The sequence below is a fragment of the Cupressus sempervirens genome, chromosome 6 (genome assembly GCF_028749045.1).
Source record: "Cupressus sempervirens isolate cs-2001-9-10 chromosome 6, ASM2874904v1, whole genome shotgun sequence".
NCBI classification, from domain to species: Eukaryota; Viridiplantae; Streptophyta; class Pinopsida; order Cupressales; family Cupressaceae; genus Cupressus; species Cupressus sempervirens.
In genome coordinates, this window is record NC_143123.1 from 310,317,388 (window position 1) to 310,330,592 (window position 13,205).

Consider the following 13,205-nt stretch of genomic DNA (forward strand, 5'->3'; position numbering starts at 1 on the left):
ACAATTAATGCTTAAAATCATTTGCACACTCTCTGAGGAGTTTAATGATAGATATATATTTCATAAAAGTAAATTTATTTGCCAGTATGTGATATATTAGCATTTAAATTTGTATGCATGTACATAGTAAACTAAAAATCTCAGGCAAGTTGACATTATATTGCAGTTATTTTAAATTGGGTTTGTGAAATGTATGATGCACCTGCTTTTAAAATTTAGATCTTAATGCCACATTATTTGGGATTATATTAGCAACTAATAAATTAATGAAGGTAGAACTCTTCCTCTACTTTGCCACTATCTCTCCACCTGCAGTAAACAATTATATCCTTGAGGCAAAGCTTAGAGAAAAGCACAAGATACAAAGATTCTATTTAATGAGTGATCTGTTTTATGTATTTTGTCAATTTAATGAGTGATCAGTAAAATCTAACATTTTCTTTAGTTTCATAAATTTTGAAATTTAATTATTATTTGGGTTTACCTAAAGAGATCTTGAAAACTTAATTCAAGGTACACAGAGAACGAGCATTTTGTTTTCTAGGTGGTGCTTCAACTGCATTATTTCTTGGTGAAAAAAAGCTTTTACTAGTTCTTATTTACTTTGATTTCTATGAATTGAATCTTTCTTTGGGATGTTTATCTAATGTCATCCATATATCTCGACTGTCTCTTGAGGGACAACAATGCTTTCAAAGTAGTAGCTATATAGATCTGTCATCCAGATTGTTCAGCCTTTAATTTTTCGCTTGTGAAGTGCACATTACAATTTGTGCTATGATATTTCAGTACCTGTTCATTATACTATTTTTATTATATTTCAAATGAATCATTTTAATTGCACGGTCAAATCTTAGTGTCAAGATATAGCTTGCATTGTGTTGTTAAGACATATCTTTGGAAGAGGTTACTTTCCCAAGATCATGACAAAGCAAAGTCAATCATTCTACTACAAGCATTGGACATGGCACATTACAATAATAATAGGCTTTATGATTATGTAATGTCTCATTTGGAAATATGATTTTTTCTTACAGCTAAATAAGGGGCAGCTGAAGCCAAGAGTTTTATATTGAAGTATGATAGAAACATCTTTTGAAGTGATAGTTTCTAAAAGTAGTTCAAGCTGAAAAAAAAGACACAAGTTCAGAAAATGAGTCTAAATTTCGATTTGACTCCTCTAGCCTACAATTTGATCTTGATAAACTGGTAGAGAAACATTAGAAGCTACATGACCACTTTTGCAAAAAAAGAAAAGAAAGTAGAGTAAGGAGATTTTGATCTATTACTCCTCCATCTGAGGAATTCAAAGATCCTTTTTCCTCTTTGTCCTTTTGTGGGTTCAATTCTTGAGAGTCATCTTGGCTAAACCATCCTCTAAACTATTTCCATTTTTGTAGATGTGGTAGATGTAACCTACTCTAATTTTTTAATTAATGATAACACAACTTCCAATAGAGAATGCAATCTCTAATTTGGGTTAGCCTTTGATCTTACTACATTTATCACAATCAATGAGTCCCCTTCAATTTCTAATTTTTGCTAACTTCAATTCTAGGCACAAGGATAATCCTTTTAGTAAGGCTTTGAATTCCACCATATTATTGGTATCCTCAGCTAGGGGTAGTGCTAACCTTGCTACAATCTCTCCATTGCTAGAGTGAATGATACATCCAACACCCGATGGGTTGCAGTTTCCTCTTGAGCTCCATCAAAGTTTAATATGTACAACCATTGGCTGGCTAGGCCCATTTACAATTCTCTCTTTTCCTTGAGCTAACTTTCCCTCCTTTACCTATAACCTAAGGGACAATGAGTTCGAGCCAATTTAACCATCCCATCCGGTATAAAATTTTGGGGAAGATTATTGAACTAAGATTAATGAATTCATTGTTTCTAACTTTCTACTATTGTTGCTTCTATTTTGTTTAACAATGAAATAATGCCCATGTCTTTGTTTTGGAAGATTCTCCTATTCTTTTCCTTCCATAATTCCTAGATAAGGATTGAGGGTGATATAATCCACAAGTTTCCACATAAAATCTCTTGGTTTATTAATGTTCATGATTGAAAAAGGGACAACATATCATTTGGTAATGCATAGAGCCATCCTAATTTTGCGCACAACCACTGCCAATGTTGTGATGAAAAAAAATGGGTGAGTAGTAGATGATTGACATACTCCTCATTCATTTAGTAGAGGGGGCATATTGATGGCCCTTGGAATCCAAACCTTTTAAACTTGTCTGCAATCAAGATCTTCCCTTGTAACACCACCGAAGAAAAGACTCTCACTTTTGACAAGGAAACTTTTCTCTAGCATAACTAAATTGGCATTTGAGATTCAATTTGATTTTGTTGATTGGATATTACCTTGTATGCTTCCTTCCCACTGTATTTTCTTGATTTAGCACCATTCCAAATGATCTCATCACTACTTGGTTTAAGAATGAAAAACCTATCTTTGAAGATTTTATTTAGGTTGTCTATGTCTTCCTGATGCAACCTTAGACTGTCCAATTGTTTCCATTTCAACATACTCTTAGGTTTAGGCTCTGGATTGTACTATTGTCCTTGGCATATTTTCCCCATCTTTCAAGGCATTTTTTTCATCCTTCTGAATTCAATAGTTTTCTAACGATGGGTATCCTCCCCATGAATCATCCCAAAATAAAGCTTTACCTCCCTCCATTATGTTCCATGTGGTGTGGTCTAGTATTATTTTGCTAGAGTTAGATATAAAGATCCATATTTAGGATCCTTTGGGAAATTTCGTAATTCTTAAGGCTTCCTCCCTATTTAGGTTTGCAAGGTATATCTTTCTTAAGATTCTAACCCATTTGAAATGTGGTTCATGATGAATTTTCCAAAAATAATTTGCCCCTAAAGCTTGGTTTTGATGTAGTTGATTTTTGATACTAGTTCCCCCATATCCCACTAGTTAACAAATTTTGTTCCAAGCCATAAATACAAATTTCTTATTGGTATTTGTTCCTTGTAAAAAAGAATTTCCTCATTTTCTTTACAATATCCATATAATTACTCGTTAGTAGCAAGATGCATGACATCAAGTATATCGGGATTGTTGTTAGTTTAAATTTTTAGGGACCACATTGCATTTTACCAATCTACTTTAGTATTCAGAATGAATTTATTATTCGATTATGTATGCAAAACAATTTAAATTTAACTTTTTCCTTTGTATTTGAAAACACTAACTTAGTTTTACAAAGCTACAGTTAATATTTTACTTCCTTTATGTGTTCTGCAGCCTGCTTTGGGAACCGCTATTACAGGGAAGGGCATTGTCATCTACAAATACCCTTTTGATCCAACTATTGCATTGGGCAGCTTCTCAATCATATTGTCATTCTTATCAACTGTGTTTGGGGTTGTAGCTATATTTTATCCCTACAAAGGGAAAGCAGTTCCTGTGTATGCTCTCTAGAGGACCACTTCTCTGGTGGTGTTTTTTGCTATTACTGTGTAAGTAATCGCAAACATATGTCTTGATAGCTTTTGAATTTAACCGTGTTAGCATTTTTTATCATCAATGTTTGGAATCTTAAAAAGAAAATAGAAAAATGATAGGTGCATTTTCAATATACTAGTCAACACATTTTTAATATTCTCTGTCTATAGTGTGCAGTCAGTTTCTTTTCCCTGTTTAGGTGTTTGAGGAAGTAAATGTTGAATGGAAGAGAAAATTCAAGGATTGGATAACATTGTTATAATTTAACGTGAGATGAGCCAGTGGAGTTTAATCAACTAGCTATTTGAAACAACTTACTACTTTAACCTTTTCAATTTTGGATATAAATAAAAGGGTGTTTGGATAGCTAAATGTGTTTGCCCGTGCTAATATCATGTATCTTTATACTAGGGCCGTCTCTTTTCTTGCAAAAATCTTGATGATGTGGGCTACAATCACAGAGTCTGCATAAAACACAAAATGTACATCATGATCTCACAACAAAATGCCCAACTGCAAAGACTGGCTTATATGGTGGAGCTGCCTTCCTGGCTTTAGATGCTTCTTTTTTTTGGCTTATATGCCAAACGCTTTCCCTTAATGCAAGGGTATATTATGAAGAAGATGAGGAGGACATCAAAGGTCAGTATGGGCAGGTATTGACAACTAAATATAATAGAGGATTTTTTTTTGTTTTGTTTTACTTTGTATCTGTCGTAATTGTGACATCAACCATAGGCATTGCAACGTCAGCCAACTACCAACTACCATCACAATTGCTAGGGTGTCCGTCGTAATTGCGATGTCAGCCACAAGCATTGCAACAAGGTTGTTGTAGCTGTGACGCCAACTACTGTCACAATTACCAGGTTGTCTATTGTAATTGTGCCATCAACCACAAGCATTGCGACGGGGTTGCTATAGCTACGACACCAACTATTGTCGTAATTTCCAGGGTGTTCATCACAATTGCAACGTCAGCCACAAGCATTGCGACAGGGGGTTACTATAGCTATGATGCCAACTACTATCACAATTGCTCGGGTGTCCGTCGCAATTGCGATGTTAGCCAAAAGAATTGTGACAAGGTTGATGCCACAATAAATTGGTTGCATAGTGATGGATAGGCATCATAATTGTGATGGTATAGGATAGACGTCGTAATTTGTGACTTAAAAAAATGATGTCTATTACTATCGTAGTGGCGACACATTATTGTCGTAACTGTGACACATAGCCGTCACAAATCGATGCTAAATGCATTAGTGGACATAATCAGAGATATGTCCAAATATTAGATAACTAGATATCATCATAAAACATACCATCATCTCAAAATGGCATCATCATGCAAATATGATCAACTGAACAACTTAGTAATCTAACATCTATGATACTAGAAGTCAAAGTATAACATATAACCCTTAGGTCATCTCAAATGTAAAAATAACAAGAGTAACAAGTATCTCTTAGATCAAAATATAACAAGTTACAGATTGCAAATACGAGAGGCATTACACGATAGCAAGGTTAACTAAGCCTTCATGAGTGGAAAGATGAGAATCTTTCATCATCAAAGTTTCTACAAAGGCCAGTTCCCTGTGCAATACTTCTATGTGTGGGGTCAACGTGGATTGGATACTAATCAAGGTAGCCCTTATGTTTTCATCTTGTGCTTGTAATGTAGCTAGTTGACCTTGAGTAAATAATAATTATTGAAAATGAGTCTGGCTTTGACCTAGAGATAGTTGATTGTTGTACCTGTGGATTGTAGATCTCCTTTTAGCTAGTGAATAGCCCTTTGTGCTTCTTGTGTGAATAAATTCACATCAGAAAGATTTGTATATAGAGAAAAGATATTCTCCAACACCTTTTTTCACATCTTCCATCTTGGTTGCTAATTCGACCTGTCTTAGTGCAATGACACTAGATATCTATTCAAGAACTTTTTTCTGAAACTTCTTTTCTGACCGGTCCAATAGTTTGGTTTTTGAGTCTAGGTCATCATCATTTATCTTGTCAACAATATTTACCAATTTCTCAAGAATATTTTTCTCTTTATTGGGGGTTGGGAGACTGAAAGCATCAAGGAATATGTCTTTGATGTGATGAAGCACTTGCTTCTTCTTATGTTCCCTTCTCAACAACTCTTGGTGTTTCTTCCTATGTAGAGCTTCCTATAGAATGCTCATTTCTTCAATGGTGATTATAGTATATCAAACTTGGGTAGTTTAATCACCTCATCAAGACTTATATCTCTGTATAATATGTCTTTTGATCTACTTGATGCCTATGCAATTGTGCTCGGTCTCTAAAGAACTTGACTACTAGTAGGAGTCATAGAAATTGGTAAGGTAATTGGAGTTTGTATAGCAATTTGTTTCTCTACAGCAGTAGTCACCTTCAATTCTTCAGGCATGGCCATATGACTATCCTCTTTGTTATCTTCACCCTATGTTTGTGGTGTAGGCATAGGACTTGCTTCCTGACCTAATCTGGTTTCTGTTCCATCTTCCTCAACTATAAATAAGGATTTCTTGTGAGAAATGAATGGCACAAGAGGTAATGAAATTATTGTGACAACACCTTGCTGTTCAATGATTGCACTTTGTGTTTTTGTAGTTTTTACCTCTAGGGGCACAATTGACTTGTCTATTTGCTTCTCCCCTTCTACTACCATATTTTCCTTTGCAATTTCATCAGTTCTCACCAATATAGGATTTGTACATAAATTAGTTGCCATGGTGGAACTCTTCAATATCTTCTATAAATTATCCTCAGTCAAAGGATTGATTTTCTGAGTATAATTGTTAGCAAAATCCTTGATTTTCACTAAGTCCTACTGACTTACTTGGTCTTCATGTGAAGGACTGACACTCGACACTTTTACATTAGGTACACTTTGATCATCTTTCTGCTCCTCATATATGGCCTCTTCTCCTACTATTTCCTCAGTGCCTTCTACGTGACCATCATTGACTGACTCATCTTTTATAATCTCAGCTACTTGTAGTTCAAATTTCTTAGGATTTTGCATTTCTTTCTCACCTTTCTCTGTTATAGCAAGAATGGGTAACTTGTAAATGGATCTCCATATTACTTTACTCTTAGTTACCATATCCTCTATATTCTTCTTCAATAAATTGAATGCTCTATATTTTGGAGTAATTCTACCTTTGTGCAATTCCATAGCCTCATCTATCATTATTTTTGGTAATTAATGCATGACTTGGGCTAAAGTGGTTTTCCTGACCTGTCTTTTTATTTGTAGACTATATTGTCATTTCTACTCAACTTGGTCATAAAGAATCTTAAGTATTGAGTTGGAAATATCTATAGGAGTTGATTTGAATGTAGCCTCATCACATATATGGCTTCCTCCATAGTATTTTGTTCAACTTTTCCTATCTTATCAAAATGTATGTGTGCAAAACCAAATAAATTTGCATTTGATTTTATGTTGGCATACAAATTATCTAAATTAGAGGAGGCACTATGACTTACCACTTTGAATTGACTCATGTCATCTGAATCTGTCTTCTCCTCATCTAACTCAACTAGAGCTACATGTTTTTTTCTCTCATATGTCTTCTTCATTGGTTGGATTGGCTCTGCTAAAGCAATAGTCCTTTTACCTTTAGGATTCTCAGCAACCTTGACTTGTTTAGTGGTTTCCCTTGTGCTAGCCCTGGTAATAGGAGCTATTGGCTTCTATTGTGACAATTTCACAACCTTCTTCTTGGGTTTCTCCATTATAGGTTCTTTAGCCTTTCTTTTCTTTTTAGTAGCCTTGGGTTCTTCCTTGACTTTTTCTCCTCAGTACCTTCTTCATGAGCTCCGACATCTTCTCCCTGTTGTTGAGTAATTTCCAAAGGGGATTGGACTTGTTCTTCCTCTTCTTTATCTTCATCTTCTTCATCTTCACCAAATCTTTCCTTTAGCTTCTTCACAAGTTTATTCTTCTTTCTTAACACACAAGCTATCTTCAAGTCAATTGTAATTTTGAACTTGGCTTCCTTATAATTCCAAAATTAGGTAGCACTTCTATCTATATCCTTTGCCAATAAAGTTGTAATAGTTGCAGATGCCTCATCAATATTTATCTCATATGACATGGGCTTAAGCCATTTGAACATAGGTAGGACTGCCGACACATATGTATAATCAACATCAACTAGAAAATAAATATCATCATAATGTTTCTCAACGAGTGACACTAGAATCATTAATCTTTACTTCATAGACTTCTTAAAGTCTTTAAAATAACTAGTCATCACTAAATCAAAGTTATCCCCAAGTTTCTCTATGAATTTTCCAATTTGAACTGCAATAGACCTTTTGTTCTTCCAAGCAACTTTACCAAATGAAGGAAATGTGTTTTGCACGTAAAAGACTATACAAACTAATAAAGAGCCAAATTTTCAAGATGCACTCTTGGTTTTCCTTATGGCCTGCAAGTTTTCAGATATTTGCTAAAGTTGCAACTCAACAAGGTCATAGGTGTAGTCTCTCTTTACTATTTTGTATCCTAAATCTATAGCCATGTAGGGCACATTGTTCAATCTTCTAGATTTAAAGAACTTGTGAGCTATCACACTCACAACAAAAGCAATTAGGGGGGTCTAAGATTGAATCTATAGACATTCCCCTAGTATTCCATACCACACTTGTGTTCTTCTCAAAAATCTCTTTTGAATCACTTCACACGCTCTTGGGTCGGTCTAGGGTAGGATACCATGAGACTTGGCTCGCAATCCTTTTTGTGATCTTAATGGGTCCATCTTCTAGCCAAATGAAGTTTTCATGTATTCTACTAAGCACCATCTTGATCTATTCAGTCTTAAATACACTAGGTAAATCTAGGACTCAGGTTAACCCTTTCCTTTCTATGATTTTATTCTCTTCCCTTAAAACTCCATCATCAAAAAGTTGACTATACAATTTTTGTATTTCCATGTCACCTATGCTTCCAAATTTTCATGTATAGCAACACTTGACATCTTGAATCATTAAGACTTTTGGTGGTATCATGCATAACCCACGAGACAAGTCTCCTTTATATGCAATTTTAGGTATTGCCTACAAAGGTGGTTGTTTAATCTCATTACTAATTGGTTCCACATTCAACACTTCCTTGACCTCTTTTCTAACATTTTCAAAAGATCTTGCTGCCATAATTGATTCCTAGGGTTTACAAAAACAATGAAACTTAGCACTAGTAAAATACTTTTTCAATCTGATGAATATATCAAGTTGTAGTTGAATTTGGTTGACAAACACAAGAATCTCCTATTGCAATTTAACTTCATGCTCTTCGTTCTCTCTTCAATCTCGAATGAATGCAAATGAGTTGAGAAATGAATATATAACCCTTAAAAATTTTCAATAAATGTTTGTAAGTTTAGTCAATATAGGGTTTCCAATTCACTCAACTTACATATGACTTCCACTTCGCTTGGTTTACATAGCATGCTTGGTCAATACTACCACACCTTGATAAGTCAACATGAATTGAAATTCCATTCACGCTCAATAGTAACTATGAAATATTTCATGCTAAAAAACAATATGAAAATTAACAAAACTAAAGATTTCTTCTAGGTTCTAACTATTCCATTACATATTAATTCATGCATATATAATTTTTTTAGAACTTAGATGCTTGGAACTAATGTAAATATATCATTGACCTATATCAGTCCCACTCATACCTTTTGATTGCCTAGTTAGGGGTGATGTGATCACCTGATCCATTGGATGAAGTGACCTCATCTAAACTTGATGTGTTGCAATATTCATTTTTCTTCCATGTCTTGTTCATTTTCACTTTGAATTTCTCGACGTCAACCTTCTCTTTGCCTTTATTGAATACACTACGTGGTGCTTTTGACCTTTTTGGACATTTTTTGCTGATATTACTAGTCTTCAAACAATTAAAACATGTAGTTTGACTCAACCATCTACTATAATAACTTCTAAAATGTGTTCTAATGCAATTCTCAGCAACATGTTCATAATCTTGACAACTATACCTTGTATTATCCCAATTGTAGGATTTTCCATTTATTGTACCTTTGTCTACTTGTTCGATTTCCACTTGGCATTAGATCTGCATTCATATGCTTTATGTCCATACTTTTGACAATTATGGAAATGTCCTTCAAATATTTGTGTGCTTAAGGTCTTGGTCCTACATTCATGTGCTTGATGTCCTTACTTGTTGCACTTGTAATAGTAACCCATGAATTTTTTCTTAGGGTTTTGATTTGCATTGTTTCTCCTATAAACATTGGCTATATGACCTAACTTTCCACAATTATGACAAGTGGGTTTTTAGTTCTTACCTTTTTTGTTTTTTTGTTTACCACTTATAGATGATTATCCTTCTCTAGTACTGGTGTATCCCAATCCAGTAGTATCATTGTTAGATTTAGGAGATCTCATCAGTTTCTAAAAGTATTTGACGGCTTCACTGGGTTTTTTGAAACTTTTAGTAAATTCCTTTTCTCTTCTTAGTTCATGCCCTAGTCATTCATTTTGTAACTTCAGGGTTGTGATTTCAATATCCTTTCCATTCAATTCATGATTAAAAATCATTATCTGATTCATTGTATCTAGTTTCATGCTAGAAATCCTTTGTACCTCTGATGTCTTCTCTTCTAGTCTATTGATTAGTGTTCTTTTGTCATCTTCAATCTTAACTTTTTCTTCCTCATCTTTCTTTTTCTTCTTAGTCACCTCACATAGCAATATTGATTGGACTTCTTGTTCTATCCTAAGATTTGTGACCTCTTTAGTTAGGACACCATTCCTTTCCATCAAATCTGCAATTGCTACATCAAACTCACTTGAGTTTCCATCTGCAAATAATTTAGTAGTATCTTTCTCTTGGTAATGTGTGTTATTTTCTTCAATAGCTATCTCTTTCCTTATCTTTAATGAGTTCTTAAATTCATCTCTTTCTTCATTCAACTGATGTAGGGCAACCTAGATTTCAATCTTTTGGTTCTCAATATTCTTTCCCAGCTTGTAGATTTCCATCTTCAAGATCTTTCCTCAAAGTTGTAAAGCTTTCATTTCCAAAGAATAAAGCTCTAGTACTAATTATTGGAATTAACAATAGGGAGAGTAAACTCTGAGGGAGGGGGGGTGGGTGAATCAACACTTCAAAACTTTAACCATAAAAATATTCACCATACATCCATCTCATAATTTGTATGTAAATTAAAATAGCAAGCTAAACATGTTCATCCATATCATGAAACAAATAACATATAACATAGTAAATTTGTTACCCAAAAGCCCTTCAATGAGAAGGTAAAATTGGAGTGGGTATGACACCCACAAATCTTCACTGCTATAGTTGTAAAGTGTATCTAATGAAGGTTACAATTGTTTGACCATAAACTATGATCTACCCTATGAAAGGTTTTCCCTATTAAAGGCTTACAAAGACTATTAAATCTTACCTTGTTAAAGGATTTCAACACCTTGCTAAAAGTGTGCTTGGTCAAAGGACTTGAATATACAATAAAGTAAGCACCCTATTAAAGGATTTACAAAAGCCTTCTAAGACTACTTAGTTAAGATATTTTCATTGATTCACTTGTTAGAATGTTTCAGCCTTGATCCTTTGGTTTGTACCTCTCTGCTAGATAATAGATCTCATCTTTGCTGATGTATACTTGATCCTCTTGATCATTTGTATCTCTTTTATCAATTAACTGCTCTACTTTGTTCTCTCTATCTGATTTTGCAATTCATATCTCTCTCACAACCTCCTTAGTTAGCATGAATTCTCTCTCTATGCTTAACATTTTCCCTTCTCTTCTCATCCACACATCTACAATATTCTAAACTATTTAGGTTTTGTCCTCCTCAAGAAGACTTAGGTGACCTAGGGTTAGGTAGGAATCAATGATTGTTATTCACCCATTTTTCTACTTAGAACATCTCTCGATTTGATTGGTTGCATGTACTACATAGGGATTCTCAATATACCTTCATATATATCTTCTAGAATCATAAAACAAACCTCAAGTCAGCCAAAAAATGGTTTACATAAGAGTTTGTGCCATTACAAACAACTATGTCTAAAACTGTTTACTCAGCACTTGAAAGCTCTAATGCTCGACATCCATTACATCTTCAATGTTGCAACTCTTCACTTGAATGGCTCAACATCCACTATTTTACTTAGCATATGAATCACTAGGAATATACGTCTTTCACAACACTTGAGTGACTCAACATATACTATCTTCTTGATACTTACTATGTATATTTCTTGGCATACACTACTTACTCGATACATACATATTTCTATTTAGTAATGACTTAAGTGTTTTGTCACTGCCTTGTTAGAACCAAAATGAGATCAACAATCGATATGGATATGAGTACCCATGCAACATAGGATATGATAGTAGTTCACATGAGATTCACCAATTAATATATGACTTGAAAATATTTTACTAATGTCAATGAGTTTATTATTCAAACAATAAAAGAATACAAGGCATGCTAGCTTTTTATAGTTAAGAAAAGATATCGAATTCATTAAGTTACTAAGAGAGAAACCAATTCTCATGATTTTAAATCATGCAAATTATGACTTCCTTCCAAAGGGGAAAAGTCCCACTACTATGATGAGATAGTAATATAAATCAAGAGACATCCAATAGAATGATATTGTTGCTTAAAAGTTATATTGTTTGTATAGAGACTTCTTCAATAGAGAGCTTAGAATTGGATTTTGTCTACATAAGAAATTTCACATTTGTAGGTCTCATGGTTCACTTTAAAATTGACCCTGCATGTTTTATCCCTACATTTATGAGGAAATATACACTTCATATTTTTCCCCATATTTTGTGAAACTTGTTGCATACAAAAATTACCTGGTGTTAGCTTGACAATATTTTCTTTTAACAAGCTCTGAGTTCCCATCAATTCAAAATCATAGATGAAAAAACACCAAAAAGTGTAGGTTAAAAAGGTATTGATGAGATTGTGAGAAATAAATTTCTAGGTTTACAATGTGCTATTTCCACTCAAATGGTAATTATGATTTCTTGGTATGTCATTCAACATTAATCAATTTGGTATATATTCATCCATGTATGCTTGATCTCAACATTTGTAGAGGTTGCAAAATAAAAATATAGAAAGAGTGCATCCATCCTAAACATCAAGATTTACTCCATGAATATATCAAGATTAAATTGAATAAGTAAAGAGAAAAGACACTACTGCATAGACTCAATTAAGGTTACAAATCATTTTTTAGTAAGACTAACATGGAGATTCTTGTGCTTGTTCAACACCTATCCAATCAAGGAATCAACTCAAAAGTTGAATTTGAGACACTTGTGCATGCAACAACATTTTCAACTATTACAAATCGAAGAAAAAAATGGTGAAAGTTGTAATTGTCACATAATATGATGAGCATGAATGAAACATCTGCCTAATAGACAAAGCCTTCAATCACTAGGTAGTTGTTTAAGAAATTAAGAGGTGTTTGTCTGTTGATACATATGCCAACTTATGCAATATAAGGAAAGTAATATTTACCCTGGCCCTTGGAAAGCACAACAAAAGTTATGTCCATATTTAACACACTTGAGATCTAATGCAAAGAGACTTGCAAAATGATGAGAATTGTTTGCACCATTGTGTTACTATTTCCAGAGAAATGGAAATGTCCCATATTAGGGGCTATACCAAATCT

The 13,205-nt window shown here is 33.9% G+C and overlaps 1 pseudogene; it reads left to right on the forward strand.

The window, feature by feature from the left end:
• Positions 1-3,145: 3,145 nt before the first annotated feature.
• On the forward strand, positions 3,146-4,599 carry LOC149552439 (uncharacterized; annotated as a pseudogene).
• Positions 4,600-13,205: the final 8,606 nt, after the last annotated feature.